This window comes from Arachis stenosperma, chromosome 9 (genome assembly GCF_014773155.1).
Source record: "Arachis stenosperma cultivar V10309 chromosome 9, arast.V10309.gnm1.PFL2, whole genome shotgun sequence".
Classification (NCBI taxonomy): domain Eukaryota; kingdom Viridiplantae; phylum Streptophyta; class Magnoliopsida; order Fabales; family Fabaceae; genus Arachis; species Arachis stenosperma.
The window spans coordinates 103,197,247-103,217,913 of NC_080385.1; the positions used below are offsets into that span (position 1 = coordinate 103,197,247).

Here is a 20,667-nt window from a genome sequence, read left to right on the forward strand (position 1 = left end):
AGAGCTTTCCAAAAATATATAATAGTCCATACTTTGCCGGAGTTTAGATGACGCAAACTGGTGTTTAACGCCAGCTTTCTGCCCTATTATGGCATTAAACGGTAGAAACAAGTTGCAAAGCAGGGTTAAACTCCAGAAACAAGTTACAAATTGGCGTTTAACTCCAAGGAAGACCTCTGCACGTGAAAGTGGAAGTGGATTTCTGCATCATTTACTCATTTATGTAACCCTAGTAATTAGTTTAGTATAAATAGAACTTTTTACTATTGTACTAGGGGTCTTTTGACCACATCTTTGGATTATCTTTTGATCCTTTGATCACGATTTGGGGGCTGGCCTCACGGCCATGCCTGGACCTTTATCACTTATGTATTTTCAACGGTGGAGTTTCTACACACCATAGATTAAGGGTGTGGAGCTCTGCTGTTCCTCGAGTATTAATGTAATTACGACTGTTTTCTATTCATTTCATGCTTAATCTTATTCTAAGATATTCATTCGCACTTCAACCTGATGAATGTGATGATCCGTGACACTCATCACTATTCTCACTTATGGATGCGTGCCTGACAAACACTTCCGTTCTACCTGCGAAAGCTAGAGTGTGTATCTCTTGGATTCCTGGTCCACGATGAATGGTTGCCTCTCCTGACAACAGAGCCTTCTATTCCATGAGATCAGAGTCTTCGTGGCATAAGCTAGAATTAATTGGCAGCATTCTTGAGATCCGGAAAGTCTAAACCTTGTCTGTGGTATTCCGAGTAGGATCTGGGATGGGATGATTGTGACGAGCTTCAAACTCGCGACTGTAGGGCGTGGTGACAGGCGCAAAAGGATAGTAAATCCTATTCCTACATGATCGAGAACCAACAGCTGATTAGCCATGCGGGAAACCGTAGAGGACCTTTTTTACTAAGAGGATGGAAAGTAGCCATTGACAACGGTGACGCCCTATATACAGCTTGCCATAGAAAGGAATATGAAAGATCGGAAGAAGGCAGTAGCTAAGCAGAGATTCAAAAGGGATGAGGCATCTCCATACACTTATCTGAAATTCCCACCAATGAATTACATAAGTATCTCTATATTTATTTTATGTTTAATTATATTTTAATTATTAAAACTCAATAACCATTTGAGTCCGCCTGACTGAGATTTACAAGGTGACCATAGCTTGCTTCAAGCTGACAATCTCCGTGGGATCGACCCTTACTCACGTAAGGTTTATTACTTGGACGACCCAGTGCACTTGCTGGTTAGTTGTGCGAAGTTGTGAAAAAGAGTGATATTACAATTGTACGTACCAAGTTGTTGGCGCCATTGAGATCACAACTTCGTGCACCAAGTTTTTGGCACCGTTGCCAGGGATTGTTTGAGTTTGGACAACTGACGGTTCATCTTGTTGCTCAGATTAGGTAATTTTCTTTGTTTTAACCATTATTTTATTTTTAAAAAGTTTTCAAAAATCTTTCAAAATTTTTCTTCTTTTTCGTTTTTCCAAAAATAATTTTTGAAAAATCCAAAAAAATTTATAAAATCATAAAATCAAAAATCAAAAATATTTTTGTGTTTCTTGTTTGAGTGTTGAGTCAAATTTTTAAGTTTGGTGCCAATTGCATAATTTTATTTTTCTCAAACATTTTCGAAAATTTCATGCATTGCATTCTTCATGATCTTCAAGTTGTTATTGACAAGTCTTCTTGTTTGATCTTTATATTTTCTTGTTTTGTATCTTTTGTTGTTCTTTATATGCATTTTTGCATTCATAGTGTCTAAACATGAAAAATCTCTAAGTTTGGTGTCTTGCATGTTTCTCTTTTCTTGAAAATTTTTCAAAAATAAGTTCTTGATGTTCCTCATGATCTTCAAAGTGTTCTTGGTGTTCATCTTGACATTCATAGTGTTCTTGCATGCATCATGTGTTTTGATCTAAAATTTTTATGTCTTTAGTCATTTAGTTGTTTTTCTCTCTCCTCATTAAAATTCAAAAATAAAAAATATCTTTCCCTTATTTCTCTTATAAATTTCGAAATCTTTGGGTTGACTTAGTCAAAAATTTTTAAAATAAATTGTTTCTTGTTAGTCAAATCAAGATTTCAATTTCAAAAATCATATCTTTTCAAAATCTTTTTCAAAATAAAATCTTTTTCATTTTTCTCTTTAATATTTTCGAAAATTTTAAAATTTATTTTCAAAATCTTTTTCTTAATTTTATAATTTTCGAAAAGTTTACTAACAATTAATGTGATTGATTCAAAAATTTGAAGTTTGTTACTTTCTTGTTAAGAAAGGTTCAATCTTTAATTTCTAGAATCATATCTTTTAGTTTCTTGTTAGTCAAGTAATCAATTTTGATTTTAAAAATCAAATCTTTCTAAATTTCTTTTTCAAATCTTTTTCAAAATAAATTTCAATCATATCTTTTTCAAAAATTTGAATTCAAAAATCTTTTCTAACTTCCAATATTTTTAAAATTGATTTTCAAATCTTTTTCAACTAACTAATTGACTTTTTGTTTGTTTCTTATCTTTTTGAAAACCAACTAACTACTTTTCTATCTCTAATTTTCAAAAATCACTAACCATTTTTCAAAAACAATTTTTGAATATTCTCTCCCTCTCATCTCTTTCTATTTATTTTATTTATTTACTAACAATTCTCTTTATCTCAAAATTTGAGCCCTCTCTTCTCCTCTGTGTTCGAATTTTTCTCTACTCCTTCTTCTATTCTTTTTTTCTTCTACTCACATAAAGGAATCTCTATACCGTGACATATAGGATTCCTCTTTCTTTTCTGTTCTCTTCTTTTTTATATGAGAAGGAGCAAGGACAAGGACATTCTTGTTGAAGCAGATCCTGAACCTGAAAAGAATCTGAAGAAGAAGCTAAGAGAAGCTAAAGCACAAGAATATAGAGAAAACCTTACAGAGAATCTCGAAAAAGAGGAAGACATGGCAGCCGAAAATAACAACAATGCCAACAATGCAAGGAAGATGCTTGGTGACTTTATTGTACCAAATTCTAACTTCCATGGAAGAAGCATCTCAATCCCTGCCATTGGAGCAAACAATTTTGAGCTAAAGCCTCAATTAATTTCTCTGATGCAACAGAATTGCAAGTTTTATGGACTTCCATCAGAAGATCCTTTTCAGTTCTTAACTGAATTCTTGCAGATTTGTGATACTGTTAAGACCAATGGGGTTGATCCCGAGGTCTACAGGCTTATGCTTTTCCCTTTTTCTGTAAGAGACAGAGCTAGAATATGGTTGGACTCTCAACCTAAAGATAGCTTGAACTCTTGGGATAAGGTCACAGCTTTCTTAGCCAAGTTCTTTCCTCCTCAAAAGCTGAGTAAGCTTTGAATGGATGTTAAAACCTTCAGACAAAAAGAAGGTGAATCCCTCTATGAAGCTTGGGAGAGATACAAGTAACTGACCAAAGAGTGTCCTTCTGACATGCTTTCAGAATGGACCATTCTGGATATATTCTATGATGGTCTGTCCGAATTGTCTAAGGTATCATGGGACCATTCTGCAGGTGGATCTATTCACCTGAAGAAAATGCCTGTAGAAGCTCAGGAACTCATTGACATGGTTGCAAATAACCAGTTCATGTACACTTCTGAAAGGAATCCTATGAATAATGGGACGCCTCAAAGGAAGGGAGTTCTTGAAATTGATGCTCTGAATGCCATATTGGCTCAGAACAAAATGTTGACTCAGCAAGTCAGTATGATTTCTCAAAGTCTGAATGGATTGCAAAATGCATCCAACAATACTAAAAAAGCATCTTCTGAAGAAGAAGCTTATGATCCTGAGAACCCTGCAATGGCAGAGGTGAATTACATGGGTAAAGCCTTTGGAAACACCTATAATCCCTCATGGAGATATCATCTAAATTTCTCATGGAAGGATCATCAAAATCCCCAACAAGGCTTTAATAATGGTGGAAGAAACAGGTTTAGCAATAGCAAGACTTTTCCATCATCCTCTCAGCAACAGACAGAGAATTCTGAGCAGAACCCCTCTAGCTTAGCAAACATAGTCGCTGATCTATCTAAGGCCAGTCTAAGTTTTATGAATGAAACAAGGTTCTCCATTAGAAATTTGGAGGCACAAGTGGTCCAGCTGAGTAAAAGAGTCACTGAAACTCCTCCTAGTACTCTCCCAAGCAATACAGAAGAGAACCCAAAAAGAGAGTGCAAGGCCACAACCTTTCTTGGTGTGGCCGAATGCACAGAAGAGGAGGAGGACGTGAATCCCAGTGAGGAAGACCTCATGGGACATCCTCTGGACAAAAAGGAGTTCCCAATTGAGGAACCTAAGGAATTTGAAGCTCACCTAGAGACCATAGAGATTCCATTGAACCTCTTTTTACCATTCATGAGCTCTGATGACTATTCATCTTCTAAAGAAGATGAAGACATTGTTGAAGGGCAAGTTGCCCAGTATTTAGGAGAAATCATGAAGCTGAATGCCTAGTTATTTGGTAATGAGACTTGGGTGGATGAACCCCCCTTGCTCACCATTGAACTGAATGACTTGGTTAGGCAAACATTACCTCAAAAGAAACAGGATCCTGGTAAATTCCTAATTCCCTGTAACATAGGTACCATGACCTTTGAGAAGGCTCTATGTGACCTGGGTTCAGGCATAAACTTAATGCCACTCTCTGTAATGGAAAAACTGGGAATCTTTGAGGTATAGGCTGCTAAATTCTCATTAGAGATGGCAGACAAATCCATGAAAAAAGGCTTATGGATAGGTAGAGGACGTGCTAGTAAAGGTTAAAGGCCTTTACATCCCAGCTGATTTCATAATCCTAGACACTGGGAAGGATGAGGATGAATCTATCATCCTTGGAAGACGCTTCCTAGCCACAGCAAAAGCTGTGATTGATGTGGACAGAGGAGAGTTGATCCTTCAATTGAATGAGAACTACCTTGTGTATAAAACTCAAGGATCTTCCTCTGTAACCATGGAGAGGAAGCAAGAAAAGCTTCTCTCAATACAGAGTCAAACAAATCCCCCACAGTCAACTTCTAAGTTTGGTGTTGGGAGGCCACAACCAAACTCTAAGTTTGGTGTTGAACCCCCACATCCAAACTCTAAGTTTGGTGTTAGGAGGTCCCAACAATGCTCTGAATTTCTGTGAGGCTCCGTGAGAGCCCACTGTCAAGCTATTGACATTAAAGAAGCGCTTATTGGGAGGCAACCCAATTTTTATTTATCTATGTTATTTCATGTTATTTTCTTTTTTTTTAGGATGATGATCATGTGGAGTCACGAAAACAATTGTAAAAATTTAAGAAAAATAAAAAATAACATTAAAAACAGCACACCCTGGAAGAGAGACTTACTGGCGTTTAAACGTCAGTAAGGGTAGCAGAATGGGCGTTTAACGCCCAGTCTGGCACCATTCTGGGCGTTAAACACCAGAAACAAGCTACAATCTGGTGTTAAACGCCTGAAACAGATTGCAACCTGGTGTTTAACGCCAGGAAAAGAATAAAAGTTGGTGTTTAACGCGAGAAACAAGCAGCAATCTAGCGTTAAACACTAGGATTGCACAGAAGGGCGTTTTGTACGCCTAATAGGAGCAGGGATGATACATCCTTGACCCCTCAGGATCTGTGGACCCCACAGGATCCCCACCTACCCTGCCCCTCTCTCTCTCTTACTCACCAATCAAATCATATTATCTTCCCTATATTCTTTTCACCAATCACCTCCATATCTCTTCCCCAAAAACCCCACCTACCTCACTTTAAAAATTCAAATACTTTTCCCTCCCAAGTTGCAAAGCAGAGTTAAACGCCAGAAACAAGTTGCAAAGCAGGGTTAAATACCAGAAACAAGTTACAAACTGGCGTTTAACTCCAAGGAAGACCTCTGCACGTGAAAGCTTCAATGCTCAGCCTAAACACGCACCATGTCGGCCCGGAAGTGGATATCTGCATCATTTACTCATTTCTGTAACCGTAGTAATTAGTTTAGTATAAATAGAACTCTTTACTATTGTACTAGGGGTCTTTTGACCACATCTTTGGATTATCTTTTGATCCTTTGATCACGTTTTGGGGGCTGGTCTCACGGCCATGCCTAGACCTTCATCACTTATGTATTTTCAACGGTAGAGTTTCTACACACCATAGATTAAGGGTGTGGAGCTCTACTGTTCCTCGAGTATTAATGCAATTACTACTGTTTTCTATTTAATTCATGCTTATTCTTATTCTAAAATATTCATTCGCACTTAAACCTGATGAATGTGATGATCCGTGACACTCATCGCTATACTCACTTATGAATGCATGCCTGACAAACACTTCCGTTCTACCTGCGAAAGCTAGAGTGTGTATCTCTTGGATTCTTGGTCCACGATGCATGGTTGCCTCTCCTGACAACAGAGCCTTCCATTATGTGAGATCAGAGTCTTCGTGGTATAAGCTAGAATCAATTGGCAGCATTCTTGAGATCCGAAAAGTCTAAACCTTGTCTGTGGTATTCCGAGTAGGATCTGGGATGGGATGACTGTGACGAGCTTCAAACTCGCGACTATAGGGTGTGGTGACAGACGTAAAAGGATAGTAAATCCTATTCCTACATGATTGAGAACCAACAGCTGATTAGCCATGCGGGAAACCGTAGAGGACCTTTTTCACTAAGATGATAGGAAGTAGCCATTGACAACAGTGACGCCCTACATACAGCTTGCCATAGAAAGGAATATGAAGGATTGGAAGAAGACAGTAGGAAAGCAGAGATTCAAAAGTAATGAGACATTTCTAAACACTTATCTGAAATTCCCACCAATGAATTACATAAGTATCTCTATCTTTATTTTATGTTTAATTATATTTTAATTATTAAAACTCCATAACCATTTGAATCCGCCTGACTGAGATTTAGAAGGTGACCATAGCTTACTTCAAGCCGACAATCTCCGTGGGATTGACCCTTACTCACGTAAGGTTTATTACTTGGACGACCCAGTGCACTTGCTGGTTAGTTGTGCGAAGTTGTGAAAAAGAGTGATATTACAATTGTGTGTTCCAAGTTGTTGGCGCCATTGAGATCACAACTTCATGCACCAGTAACAATGAAGAGGAAGCATGAAAAGCTTCTCTCAATACAGAGTCAAACAAAGCCCCCAAATTCAAACTCTAAGTTTGGTGTTGGGAAGCCACAACCAAACTCTAAGTTTGGTGTTGAGAGGCCACAACCAAACTCTAAGTTTGGTGTTGGAAGGCCCCAACCATGCTCTAAATATCTGTGAGGCTCCATGAGAGCCCACTGTCAAGTTATTGACATTAAAGAAGCGCTTATTAGGAGGCAACCCAATTTTTATTTATCTATGTTATTTCATGTTTTCTTTAGGTTGATGATCATGTGGAGTCACAAAAACAACTGCAAAAATTAAAACAAATTCAAAAACAGCATTAAAAAATAGCACACCCAGGAGGAGGAACTTACTGGCATTTAAACGCCAGTAAGAGTAGCAGAATGGGCGTTAAACGCCAGAAATAGGCACCAGACTAGCATTTAACGCCAGAAAAGGGAACAAAGATGGCGTTTAATGCCAGAAACAAGCAACAGCTTGGTGTTAAACGTCAATAAAGGTATAGAATCTGGCGTTTAACGCTAGAAACAAGCAGCAGTTTGGTGTTAAACGCCAGGATTGCACAATAAGGGCATTTTGCACGCCTAAAAGGAGCAGGGATGAGAAATCCTTGACCCCTCAAGATCTGTGGACCCCACAGGATCCCCACCTACCCACCTCTCTCTCTCTCTCTCCCTCACACAACTCTATAACACTCCACCCAAAACACCACTCACCAATCAAATATTATCCTCTTCCCTATATTCTCTTCACGAATCACCTCCATATCTCTTCCCAAAAATCCCACCTACCTCACTTTCAAATTCAAACACTTTTCCCTCCTAAACCCACCCAATTCTATTCGGCCACTCTTCCTCTCTTTCCCTATAAATACCCCTCTTCACTACTTCATTTTCACACATCACAAACATTCTTTTACCCCCTAGGCCGAACCTCTATCTCCCTCCATCTCCTCTATTTTCTTCTTCTCCCCCTTCTTTCTTTCTTCTTTTGCTCGAGGACGAGCAAACATTTTAAGTTTGGTGTGGTAAAAGCATTGCTTTTTGTTTTTCCATAACCATTTATGGCACCTAAGGCCGGAGAAACCTCTAGAAAAAGGAAAAGGAAGGCAAAAGCTTCCACCTCCGAGTCATGAGAGATGGAGAGACTCATCTCAAAGGTCCATCAAGACCCATTCTATGAAGTTGTGGCCAAGAAGAAGGTGATCCCTGAGGTCCCTTTCATTCTCAAGAAGAATGAGTATCTGGAGATCTGACATGAAATCCGAAGAAGAGGTTGGGAAGTTCTCACCAACCCCATTCAACAAGTTAGGATCTTAATGGTTCAAGAGTTCTATGCCAATGCATGAATCACTAGGAACCATGATCAAAGTATGAACCCGAATCAAAGAATTGGCTCACAATGGTTCGGGGGAAATACTTAAATTTCAGTCCGGAAAATGTAAGGTTGGCGTTCCACTTGCCAATGATGCAAGAAAATGCACGCCCCTACACTAGAAGGGTCAACTTTGATCAAAGGTTGGACCAAGTCCTCATGGACAAATGTGTGGAAGGATCTCAATGGAAAAGAGACTCAAGAGCCAATCCGGTTCAATTGAGAAGACCGGACCTTAAGCATGTAGCTAGAGGATGGTTGGAGTTCATCCAACGCTCCATCATTCCTACTAGCAACTGATCTGAAGTGATTGTGGATCGGGCCATCATGGTCCAGAGTATCATGATTGGGGAGTAAGTGGAAGTTAATGAGATCATACCTCTAGAACTCTACAAGGTGGCTGACAAGTCCTCCACTTTGGCAAGGTTAGCCTTTTCTCATCACATTTGTCACTTATGCAATTTGGCTGGGATTGACATATAAGGAAACATCCTCATTGAAGAGGACAAGCCCATTACTAAGAAAAGGATGGAGCAAACAAGAGAGCCCACTCATGGACCTCAACAAGAGCATGATGAAATTCCTTATGAAATCTCTGAGATACCTCAAGGGATGCATTTTCCTCCAGACAATTATTGGGAGCAACTCAACACCTCTTTGGAAGGCTTGAGTTACAACATGGACCAATGGTGCACGGAATTGTGATCATCAATGGCGCCACAGACTTGGTGGGCTCATTGCAATCTCAACTCTCTATCACAACTCCGCACAACTAACCAGCAAGTACACTGGGTCGTCCAAGTAATAAACCTTACGCGAGTAAGGGTCGATCCCACGGAGATTGTTGGTATGAAGCAAGCTATGGTCACCTTGTAAATCTTAGTCAGGCAGACTCAAATGGGTATAGATGACATATGAATAAAACATAAAGATAAAGATAGAGATACTTATGTATATCATTGGTGAGAGCTTCAGATAAGCGTATGAAGATGCTTTCCCTTCCGTCTCTCTGCTTTCCTACTGTCTTCATCCAATCCTTCTTACTCCTTTCCATGGCAAGCTTATGCAAGGGTTTCACCGTTGTCAGTGGCTACCTCCCATCCTCTCAGTGGAAATGTTCAACGCACCCTGTCACGGCATGGCTATCCAGCTGTCGGTTCTCGGTCAGGCCGGAATAGAATCCAGTGATTCTTTTGCGTCTGTCACTAACGCCCCGCCTGCTAGGAGTTTGAAGCACGTCACAGTCATTCAATCATTGAATCCTACTCAGAATACCACAGACAAGGTTAGACCTTCCGGATTCTCTTGAATGCCGCCATCAGTTCTTGCATATACCACGAAGACTCTGATCTCACGGAATGGCTGGCTCGGTTGTCAGGCGAGCACTCGGTTGTCAGGCGATCAACCATGCATCGTGCATCAGGAACCTAAGAGATAAACACTAGAGCCTTGTATGCTTGTAGAACAAAAGTGGTTGTCAGTCACTTTGTTCATAGGTGAGAATGATGATGAGTATCACGGATCATCACATTCATCAAGTTGAAGAGCAAGTGATATCTTGGACAAAGAACAAGTGGAATTGAATAGAAGAATAATAGTAATTGCATTAATACTCGAGGTACAGCAGAGCTCCACACCTTAATCTATGGTGTGTAGAAACTCCACCGTTGAAAATACATAAGAACAAGGTCTAGGCATGGCCATGAGGCCAGCCTCCCAGTGATCAAAAGATTCAAAGATCTCAAGATGAAAAATACAATAGTAAAAGGTCCTACTTATAGGGAACTAGTAGCCTAAGGATTACAAAGATGAGTAAATGACATAAAAATCCACTTCTGGGCCCACTTGGTGTGTGCTTGGGCTGAGCAATGAAGCATTTTTCGTGTAGAGACTCTTCTTGGAGTTAAACGCCAGCTTTTATGCCAGTTTGGGCGTTTAACTCCCATTTAGGTGCCAGTTCCGGCGTTTAACGCTGGGAATTCTGAAGGTGAATTTGAACGCCAGTTTGGGCCATCAAATCTTGGGCAAAATATGGACTATCATATATTGCTGGAAAGCCCAGAATGTCTACTTTCCATCGCCGTTGAGAGCGCGCCAATTGGGCTTCTGTAGCTCCAGAAAATCCACTTCGAGTGCAGGGAGGTCAGAATCCAACAGCATCTGCAGTCCTTTTCAGTCTCTGAATCAGATTTTTGCTCAGGTCCCTCAATTTCAGCCAGAAAATACCTGAAATCACAGAAAAACACACAAACTCATAGTAAAGTCCAGAAAAGTGAATTTTAACTAAAAACTAATAAAAATATACTAAAAACTCAACTCAAACTACTAAAAACATACTAAAAACAATGCCAAAAAGCGTACAAATTATCCGCTCATCACAACACCAAACTTAAATTGTTGCTTGTCCCCAAGCAACTGAAAATCAAATAAGATAAAAAGAAGAGAATATGCAATGAATTCCAAAAACATCTATGAAGATCAGTATCAATTAGATGAGCGGGACTTTTAGCTTTTTGCCTCTGAACAGTTTTGGCATCTCACTCTATCCTTTGAAATTCAGAATGATTGGCTTCTTTAGGAACTCAGAATCCAGATAGTGTTATTGATTCTCCTAGTTAAGTATGATGATTCTTGAACACAGCTACTTTATGAGTCTTGTCCGTGGCCCAAAGCACTCTGTCTTCCAGTATTACCACCGGATACATACATGCCACAGACACATAATTGGGTGAACCTTTTCAGATTGTGACTCAGCTTTGCTAAAGTCCCCAATTAGAGGTGTCCAGGGTTCTTAAGCACACTCTTTTTGCCTTGGATCACAACTTTATTTCTTTCTTTTTCTTTCTTTTTCTCTTTCTTCTTTTTTTTTCGTTTTTTTTTCGCCTCTTTTTTTTTCACTGCTTTTTCTTGCTTCAAGAATCATTTTTATGATTTTTCAGATCCTCAGTAACATGTCTCCTTTTTCATCATTCTTTCAAGAGCCAACATTCATGAACCACAAATTCAAAAGACATATGCACTGTTTAAGCATACATTCAGAAAACAAAAGTGTTGCCACCACATCAAAATAATTAAACTGTTATAAAATTCAAAATTCATGCAATTCTTTTCTTTTTCAATTAAGAACATTGTTTATTTAAGAAAGGTGATGGATTCATAGGACATTCATAACTTTAAGGCATAGACACTAATGATCATAAGACACAAACATGGATAAATATAAGCACTAAAATTCGAAAAACAGAAAAATAAAGAACAAGGAGATTAAAGAACGGGTCCACCTTAGTGATGGCGGCTTGTTCTTCCTCTTGAAGGTCTTATGGAGTGCTTGAGCTCCTCAATGTCTCTTCCTTGTCTTTGTTGCTCCTCTCTCATGATTCTTTGATCTTCTCTGATTTCATGGAGGAGGATGGAATGTTCTTGGTGCTCCACCCTTAGTTGTCCCATATTGGAACTTAATTCTCCTAGGGAGGTGTTAATTTGCTCCCAATAGTCTTGTGGAGGAAAGTGCATCCCTTGAGGTATCTCAGGGATCTCATGATGAGAGGGGTCTCTTGTTTGCTCCATCTTCTTCTTAGTAATGGGCTTGTCCTCATCAATGGGGATGTCTCCCTCTATGTCAACTCCAACTGAATAACAGAGGTGACAAATGAGGTGAGGAAAGGCTAACCTTGCCAAGGTGGAGGACTTGTCCGCCACCTTATAGAGTTCTTGGGCTATAACCTTATGAACTTCCACTTCTTCTCCAATCATGATGCTATGAATCATGATGGCCCGGTCTAGAGTAACTTCGGACCGGTTGCTAGTGGGAATGATTGAGCGTTGGATAAACTCCAACCATCCTCTAGCCACGGGCTTGAGGTCATGCCTTCTCAATTGAACCGGCTTCCCTCTTGAATCTCTCTTCCATTGGGCGCCCTCTTCACAAATGTCAGTGAGGACTTGGTCCAACCTTTGATCAAAGTTGACCCTTCTAGTGTAAGGATGCTCATCTCCTTGCATCATGGGCAAGTTGAATGCTAACCTTACATTTTCCGGACTAAAATCCAAGTATTTCCCCCGAACCATAGTGAGCCAATTCTTTGGTTCCGGGTTCACACTTTGATCATGGTTCTTGGTGATCCATGCATTGGCATAGAACTCTTGAACCATCAAGATTCCGACTTGTTGAATGGGGTTGGTAAGAACTTCCCAACCTCTTCTTCGGATCTCATGTCGGATCTCCGGATATTCACTCTTTTTGAGTGAAAAAGGGACCTCGGGGATCACCTTTTTCAAGGCCACAACTTCATAGAAGTGGTCTTGATGCACCCTTGAAATGAATCTCTCCATCTCCCATGACTCGGAGGTGGAAGCTTTTGCCTTCCCTTTCCTCTTTCTAGAGGTTTCTGGCCTTGGATGCCATAAATGGTTATGGAAAAACAAAAAGCAATGCTTTTATCACACCAAACTTAAAAGGTTTGCTCGTCCTCGAGCAAAAGAAGAAAGAAGAGAGTAGAAGAAGATGAAATGAGGAAGAAGGGAATGGCTTTGTGTTCGGCCAAAGAGGGGGAGAAGTGGTGTTTAGGTTGTGTGAAAATGAAGGGGTGAAGAAGGGTTTATATAGAAGAGGGGAGGGGTAGGGTTCGGCCATTATGGGTGGGTTTGGGAGGGAAAAGTGGTTTGAATTTGAATGGTGAGGTAGGTGGGGTTTTATGAAGGATGGATGTGAGTGGTGAAGAGAAAGATGGGATTTGATAGGTGAAGGGTTTTTGGGGAAGAGGGGTTGAGGTGATTGGTGAATGGGTGAAGAAGAGAGAGAGTGGTGGGGTTGGTGGGGATCCTGTGGGGTCCACAAATCCTGAGGTGTCAAGGAAAAGTCATCCCTGCACCAAATGGCATTCAAAATCACGTTTTGAGCCAATTCTGGCGTTAAACGCCGGGCTGGTGCCAATTTCTGGCGTTTAACGCCAGGTTCTTGCCCTTTCCTGGCGTTTAACGCCAGTCTGGTGCCCCTTTCTGGCGTTAAACGCCCACCTGCTAGCCTTACTGGCGTTTAAACGCCAGTAGGTTCTTCCTCCAGGGTGTGCTGTTTTTCTTCCTGTTTCTCATTCTGTTTTTGCTTTTTCAATTGTTTTTGTGACTTCTCATGATCATCAACCTACAAAAAATATAAAATAACAAAAGAAAATAGATAAAATATAATATTTAGTTGCCTCCCAACAAGCACTTCTTTAATGTCAGTAGCTTGACAGATGGCTCTCATGGAGCCTCATATTTTCTCAGAGCAATGTTGGAACCTCCCAACACCAAACTTAGAGTTTGAATGTGGGGGTTCAACACCAAACTTAGAGTTTGGTTGTGGCCTCCCAACACCAAACTTAGAGTTTGACTGTGGGGGCTCTGTTTGACTCTGATTTGAGAGAAGCTCTTCATGCTTCCTCTCCATGGTGACAGAGGGATATCCTTGAGCCTTAAACACAAAGGATTCTTCATTCACTTGAATGATCAGTTCACCTCCATCAACATCAATCACAGCCTTTGCTGTGGGTAGGAAGGGTCTTCCAAGGATGATAGATTCATCCATGCACTTCCCAGTCTCTAGGACTATAAAATCAGCAGGGATGTAGTGGTCTTCAATCTTCACCAAAACATCATCTACAAGTCCATGAGCTTGCTTTCTTGAGTTGTCTGCCATCTCTAATGAGATTCTTGCAGCTTGCACCTCAAAGATCCCTAGCTTCTCCATTATAGAGAGAGGCATGAGGTTTACACTTGACCCTAAGTCACACAGAGCCTTCTTGAAGGTCATGGTGCCTATGGTACAAGGTATGGAAAACTTCCCAGGATCTTGTCTCTTTTGAGGTAATTTCTGCCTAGACAAGTCATCCAGTTCTTTGGTGAGCAAAGGAGGTTCATCCTCCCAAGTCTCATTTCCAAATAACTTGTCATTTAGCTTCATGATTGCTCCAAGGTATTTAGCAACTTGCTCTTCAGTGACATACTCATCCTCTTCAGAGGAAGAATACTCATCAGAGCTCATGAATGGCAGAAGTAGGTCCAATAGAATCTCTATGGTCTCATTTTGAGCCTCAGATTCCCATGGTTCCTCATTAGGGAACTCATTGGAGGTCAGTGCACGCCCATTGGGGTCTCCCTCAGTGGCGTTCACCTCCTCTCCTTCCTCTCCAAATTCGGCCATGTTGAGGGCCTTGCACTCTCCTTTTGGATTTTCTTCTGTATTGCTTGGAAGAGTACTAGGAGGGAGTTCAGTAATTTTCTTGCTCAGCTGTCCCACTTGTGCCTCCAAGTTTCTAATGGAGGACCTTGTTTCAGTCATGAAACTTTGAGTGGTTTTAATTAGATCAGAGACCATGGTTGCTAAGTCAGAGGTGTTCTGCTTAGAGCTCTCTGTCTGTTGCTGAGAAGATGATGGAAAAGGTTTGCCATTGCTAAACCTGTTTCTTCCACCATTATTGTTGTTGAAACCTTGTTGAGGTCTCTCTTGATTCTTCCATGAGAAATTGGGTGATTTCTCCATGAAGAATTATAGGTGTTTCCATAGGGTTCTCCTAGGTAATTCACCTCTTCCATTGAAGGGTTCTCAGGATCATAAGCTTCTTCTTCAGATGAAGCATCCTTAGTACTGCTTGGTGCATTTTGCATTCCAGACAGACTTTGAGAAATTAAATTGACTTGTTGAGTCAATATCTTGTTCTGAGCCAGAATGGCATTCAGAGTATCAATCTCAAGAACTCCTTTCTTCTGACTTGTCCCATTGTTCACAGGATTCCTTTCAGAAGTGTACATGAATTGGTTATTTGCAACCATTTCAATTAGCTCTTGAGCTTCTGTAGCCGTCTTCTTCAGATGAAGAGATCCTCCAGCAGAGCTATCCAAAGACATCTTGGATAGTTCAGAGAGACCATCATATAAAATACCTATGATGCTCCATTCAGAAAGCATGTCTGAGGGACACTTTCTGATTAATTGTTTGTATCTTTCCCAAGCTTCATAGAGGGATTCTCCATCCTTCTGTCTGAAGGTTTGGACTTCCACTCTAAGCTTACTCAATTTTTGAGGTGGAAAGAACTTTGCCAAGAAGGCATTGACTAGCTTTTCCCATGAGTCCAGGCTTTCTTTAGGTTGTGAGTCCAACCATGTCCTAGCTCTGTCTCTTACAGCAAAAGGGAATAGCATAAGTCTGTAGACCTCAGGGTCAACCCCATTGGTCTTGACAGTGTCACAGATTTGCAAGAATTTAGCTAAGAACTGATGAGGATCTTCCAATGGAAGTCCATGGAACTTGCAATTCTGTTGCATTAGAGAAACTAATTGAGGCTTAAGCTCAAAGTTGTTTGCTCCAATGGCAGGGATAGAGATGCTTCTCCCATAGAAGTCGGGAGTAGGTGCAGTAAAGTCACCCAGCACCTTCCTTGCATTGTTGGCATTGTTGTTGTTCTCGGCTGCCATAGGTTCTTCTTCTTTGAAGAATTCGGTTAGGTCCTCTACAGAGAGTTGTGCCTTAGCTTCTCTTAGCTTTCGCTTCAAGGTCCTTTCAGGTTCAGGGTCAGCTTCAACAAGAATGCCTTTGTCTTTGTTCCTGCTCATATGAAAGAGAAGGGAACAAGAAAGTGTGGAATCCTCTATGTCACAGTATAGAGATTCCTTGAGGTGTCAGAGGAAAAGAAAAATAGAAGACAGAGGTAGAAAATTCGAACTTATCAAGAAAGATGGAGTTCGAATTGTGCATTGAGGAATAGTGTTAGTCCATAAATAGAAGGATGTGAGAGGAGGGAAGATGATTTTCGAAAATTAAGTAAAAGAATTTGAAAACATTTTGAAAAACATTAATTAATTTTCGAAAATAAGAGTGGGAAGAAATCAAGTAATTTTTTTTTTGAAAAAGATTTTGAAATTAGAAGTCAAAAAGATTTGATTGAAAACTATTTTGAAAAAGATGAGGTTTAAGAAGATATGATTGGTTTTTAAAAAATATGTGATTGAGAAGATATGATTTGAAAACAATTTTAAAAAGATTTGATTTTAAAAATTAATGACTTGCCTAACAAGAAAAGATATGATTCAAACATTAAACCTTTCTCAACAGAAAAGGCAACATACTTGAAATGTTCAATCAAATCATTAATTGTTAGCAAGTATCTTTGAAAAAGGAAAGAAATTGATTTTGAAAACATTTGATTGAAAAGATTTGATTTGAAAAAGATTTGATTTTGAAAAACTTTGAAAATTTGAAAAAAATTGATTTTGAAAACAAAATCCTCCCCCTTTTGCCATCTTAGCGTTAAACGCCCAGAATGGTGCACATTCTGGCGTTTAACGCCCAATGCACTACCTTTTTGGGCGTTTAACCCTAAACCCTAAACCCTAAACGCCAGTCTGTCCTTCTTCACTGGGCGTTTTGAACGCCCAGCTTTTTCTGTGTAATTTCTCTGCTGCATGTTCTGAATCTTCAGTTCCCTGTACTATTGACTTGAAAATAGAACCAAGATCAAATAAACAATGCATGCAAGATACCAAACTTAAAATTAGACACTAGACTCAAACAAGAAACATAAAATATTTTTGGTTTTTATGATTTTTATAATTTTTTTTTGTGCTTTTTTCGAAAATTATATGAAAATAGAAAATAAAGGTTTCAGAATTCTCAATTTGATTTCCAGGAATCATTGCAATGCTAGTCTAAGACTCCGGTCCAGGAATTAGACATGGCTTCACAGCCAGCCAAGCTTTCAAAGAAAGCTTCGGTCCAAAAACCAGACATGGCCAATGGGCCAGCCAAGCCTTAGCAGATCATTGCTCCAATAGCAAGATTGATAGAAATCAACAAGCTATTGTGATGATCAGTTGAAACCTCGGTCCAATAAGATTAGACATGGCTTCTCAGCCAGCCAGATTTCAATAGATCATCATGAAACACTAGAATTCATTCTTAAGAACTCTGAAAAAATACCTAATCTAAGCAACAAGATGAACCGTCAGTTGTCCATACACAGAACAATCCCCGGCAACGGCGCCAAAAACTTGGTGCACGGAATTGTGATCATCAATGGCGCCACAGACTTGGTGGGCTCATTGCAATCTCAACTCTCTATCACATTCCGCACAACTAACAACAAGTGCACTGAGTCGTCTAAGTAATAAACCTTACGCGAGTAAGGGTCGATCCCACGGAGATTGTTGGTATGAAGCAAGCTATGGTCACCCTGTAAATCTTAGTCAGGCAGACTCAAATGGGTATAGATGACATAGAATAAAACATAAAGATAAAGATAGAGATACTTATGTATATCATTGGTGAGAGCTTCAGATAAGCGTATAAGATGCTTTCCCTTCCGTCTCTGCTTTCCTACTGTCTTCATCCAATCCTTCTTACTCCTTTCCATGGCAAGCTTATGCAAGGGTTTCACCGTTGTCAGTGGCTACCTCCCATCCTCTCAGTGGAAATGTTCAACGCACCCTGTCACGGCACGGCTATCCAGCTGTCGGTTCTCAGTCAGGCCGGAATAGAATCCAGTGATTCTTTTGCGTCTGTCACTAACGCCCCGCCTGCTAGGAGTTTGAAGCACGTCACAGTCATTCAATCATTGAATCCTACTCAGAATACCACAGACAAGGTTAGACCTTCCGGATTCTCTTGAATGCCACCATCAGTTCTTGCCTATACCACGAAGACTCTGATCTCACGAAATGGCTGGCTCGGTTGTCAGGCGAGCACTCGGTTGTCAGGCGATCAACCATGCATCGTGCATCAGGAACCTAAGAGATAAACACTAGAGCCTTGTATGCTTGTAGAACAAAAGTGGTTGTCAGTCACTTTGTTCATAGGTGAGAATGATGATGAGTGTCACGGATCATCACATTCATCAAGTTGAAGAGAAAGTGATATCTTGGACAAAGAACAAGCGGAATTGAATAGAAGAACAATAGTAATTGCATTAATACTCGAGGTACAGCAGAGCTCCACACCTTAATCTATGGTGTGTAGAAACTCCACCGTTGAAAATACATAAGAACAAGGTCTAGGCATGGCCGTGAGGCCAGCCTCCCAGTGATCAAAAGATTCAAAGATCTCAAGATGAAAAATACAATAGTAAAAGGTCCTACTTATAGGGAACTAGTAGCCTAAGGATTACAAAGATGAGTAAATGACATAAAAATCCACTTCTGGGCCCACTTGGTGTGTGCTTGGGCTGAGCAATGAAGCATTTTTCGTGTAGAGACTCTTCTTGGAGTTAAACGCCAGCTTTTATGCCAGTTTGGGCGTTTAACTCCCATTTAGGTGCCAGTTCCGGCGTTTTATCCGCTCATCAACCAACTAAGGGTGGAAAACCAAGAGCACTCCATCATTCTCCATGAGATTATAGAAGATCAAAGAGCTATGAGGGAGGAGCAACAAAGGCAAGGAAGAGATATAAAGGAGCTTAGGCGTTCCATTTGATCTCCAAGAGGAAGAACTAGCCGCCATCACTAAGGTGAACTCGTTCTTTGATTTCCTTGTTCTTATTTTTTTGTTTTTCGAATTTTATGCTTTATGTTTATCTATGTTTCTGTCTTCACTTCATGATCATTAGTGTCTAGTGTCTATATCTTAAAGCTATGAATACTTCCATGAATCCTTCACCTCTCTTAAATGAAAAACGTGCCTAATTACAAAAGAACAAGAAGTACTTGAATTTCAAATTTTATCTTGAAATTAGTTTAATTATTTTGATGTGGTGGCAATATTTTTTGTTTTCTAAATGAATGCTTAAACAGTACATATTTTTGATCTTGTTGTTTATGAATGATAAAATTGTTGGCTCTTGAAAGAAAAATGAAAAAGGAGTAATGTTATTGATAATCTGAAAAATCATAAAATTGATTCTTGAAACAAGAAAAATCAATGAAGAAAAAAGAAAAAAAAAACAAAAAAGTGGCAAAAAAAGGAGAAAAGAAAGAAAAAGAAAAAGCAAGCAGAAAAAGCCAATAGCCCTTTAAACCAAAAGGCATGGGTAAAAAGGATCCAAGGCTTTGAGCATTAATGGATAGGAGGGCATAAGGAAATAAAATCCAGGCCTAAGCGGCTAAATCAAGCTGTCCCTAACCATGTGCTTGTGTCATGAAGGTCCAAGTGAAAAGCTTGAGACTGAGTGGTTAAAGTCGTGATCCAAAGCAAAAGAGTGTGCTTAAGAACTCTGGACACCTCTAATTAGGGACTTTAGCAAAGCTAAGTCACAATCTTAGATGCCAATCATTCTGAATTTCAAAGGATAAAGTGAGATGCCAAAACTGTTCAGAAGCAAAAAGCTACTAGCCCCGCTCATCTAATTGGGACTAAGTTTCATTGATATTGTGAGATTCATTGTATGTTCTCTTCTTTTTATCCTATTTGATTTTCAGTTGCTTGGGGACAAGTAACAAACCCCAATTTGACGGTTTATCTTGTATTGAATTTAGGGGATTTTATCACCTTTTACCCACATTTATTCAATGAAATAGCATGGTTTTGTATATTCTCCTTTAATTGTGCTTAAGAGTGAAAACATGCTTTTTAGGTCTTAAAATAGCTAAATAAAATAGCTAAATTTAATTCTCCTTGATTCCATTAGATGCCTTGATATGTTTGCTAAGTGATTTCAGATTTAGAAGGCAAAGATTGGATCAAGGGAATGAAGAAAGAAGCATGAAAAGTTGGAGAACTCATGAAGAAATGAAAGAACCGGAAAGCTGTCAAGCCGACCTCTTCGCACTTAAACGACCATAACTTGAGCTACAAAGGTCCAAATGATGCGGTTCCAGTTGGGTTAGAAAGCTAACATCCGGGGCTTCGAAACGATATAAGATTTGCTATAGTTGCTACACGTATGGTGGCGCGCACGTGCATAGTACACGCACGCGCCGTTGCTGCCACCTAGTTCACTTAAAGCAAAACGTGGCTAGCGAATTTACAAGCCTTGTGGGCCAATCCAACTCATTTCTAATGCTATTTAAGCCAAGGATTGAAGGGGGAATGAACATACTTTTCATACTTTAGAAGTTAGTTACCATTAGTTTTAGTTTAGTTCTAGAAGTTAGTTTCTAGAGAGAGAAGCTCTCACTTCTCTCTAGAATTAGGATTAGGATTAGGATTAGTTCTTAGATCTAGGTTTTAATCTTTGCTTTCTTCTACTTCTACCTTTCAATTCTTTGT

At 39.8% G+C, this 20,667-nt stretch overlaps 2 non-coding genes across 2 annotated transcripts; one reads left to right on the plus strand and one right to left on the minus strand.

The window, feature by feature from the left end:
- Nucleotides 1–3,352: 3,352 nt before the first annotated feature.
- LOC130952271 (small nucleolar RNA R71) lies at nucleotides 3,353–3,460 on the minus strand. Its single transcript, XR_009074451.1, has one exon. It is a non-coding gene; the product is annotated as a small nucleolar RNA R71 (small nucleolar RNA).
- An 11,974-nt stretch (nucleotides 3,461–15,434) lies between these two features.
- Nucleotides 15,435–15,542, plus strand: LOC130953433 (small nucleolar RNA R71). Its single transcript, XR_009075603.1, has one exon. It is a non-coding gene; the product is annotated as a small nucleolar RNA R71 (small nucleolar RNA).
- The last annotated feature ends 5,125 nt before the right edge of the window (nucleotides 15,543–20,667 follow it).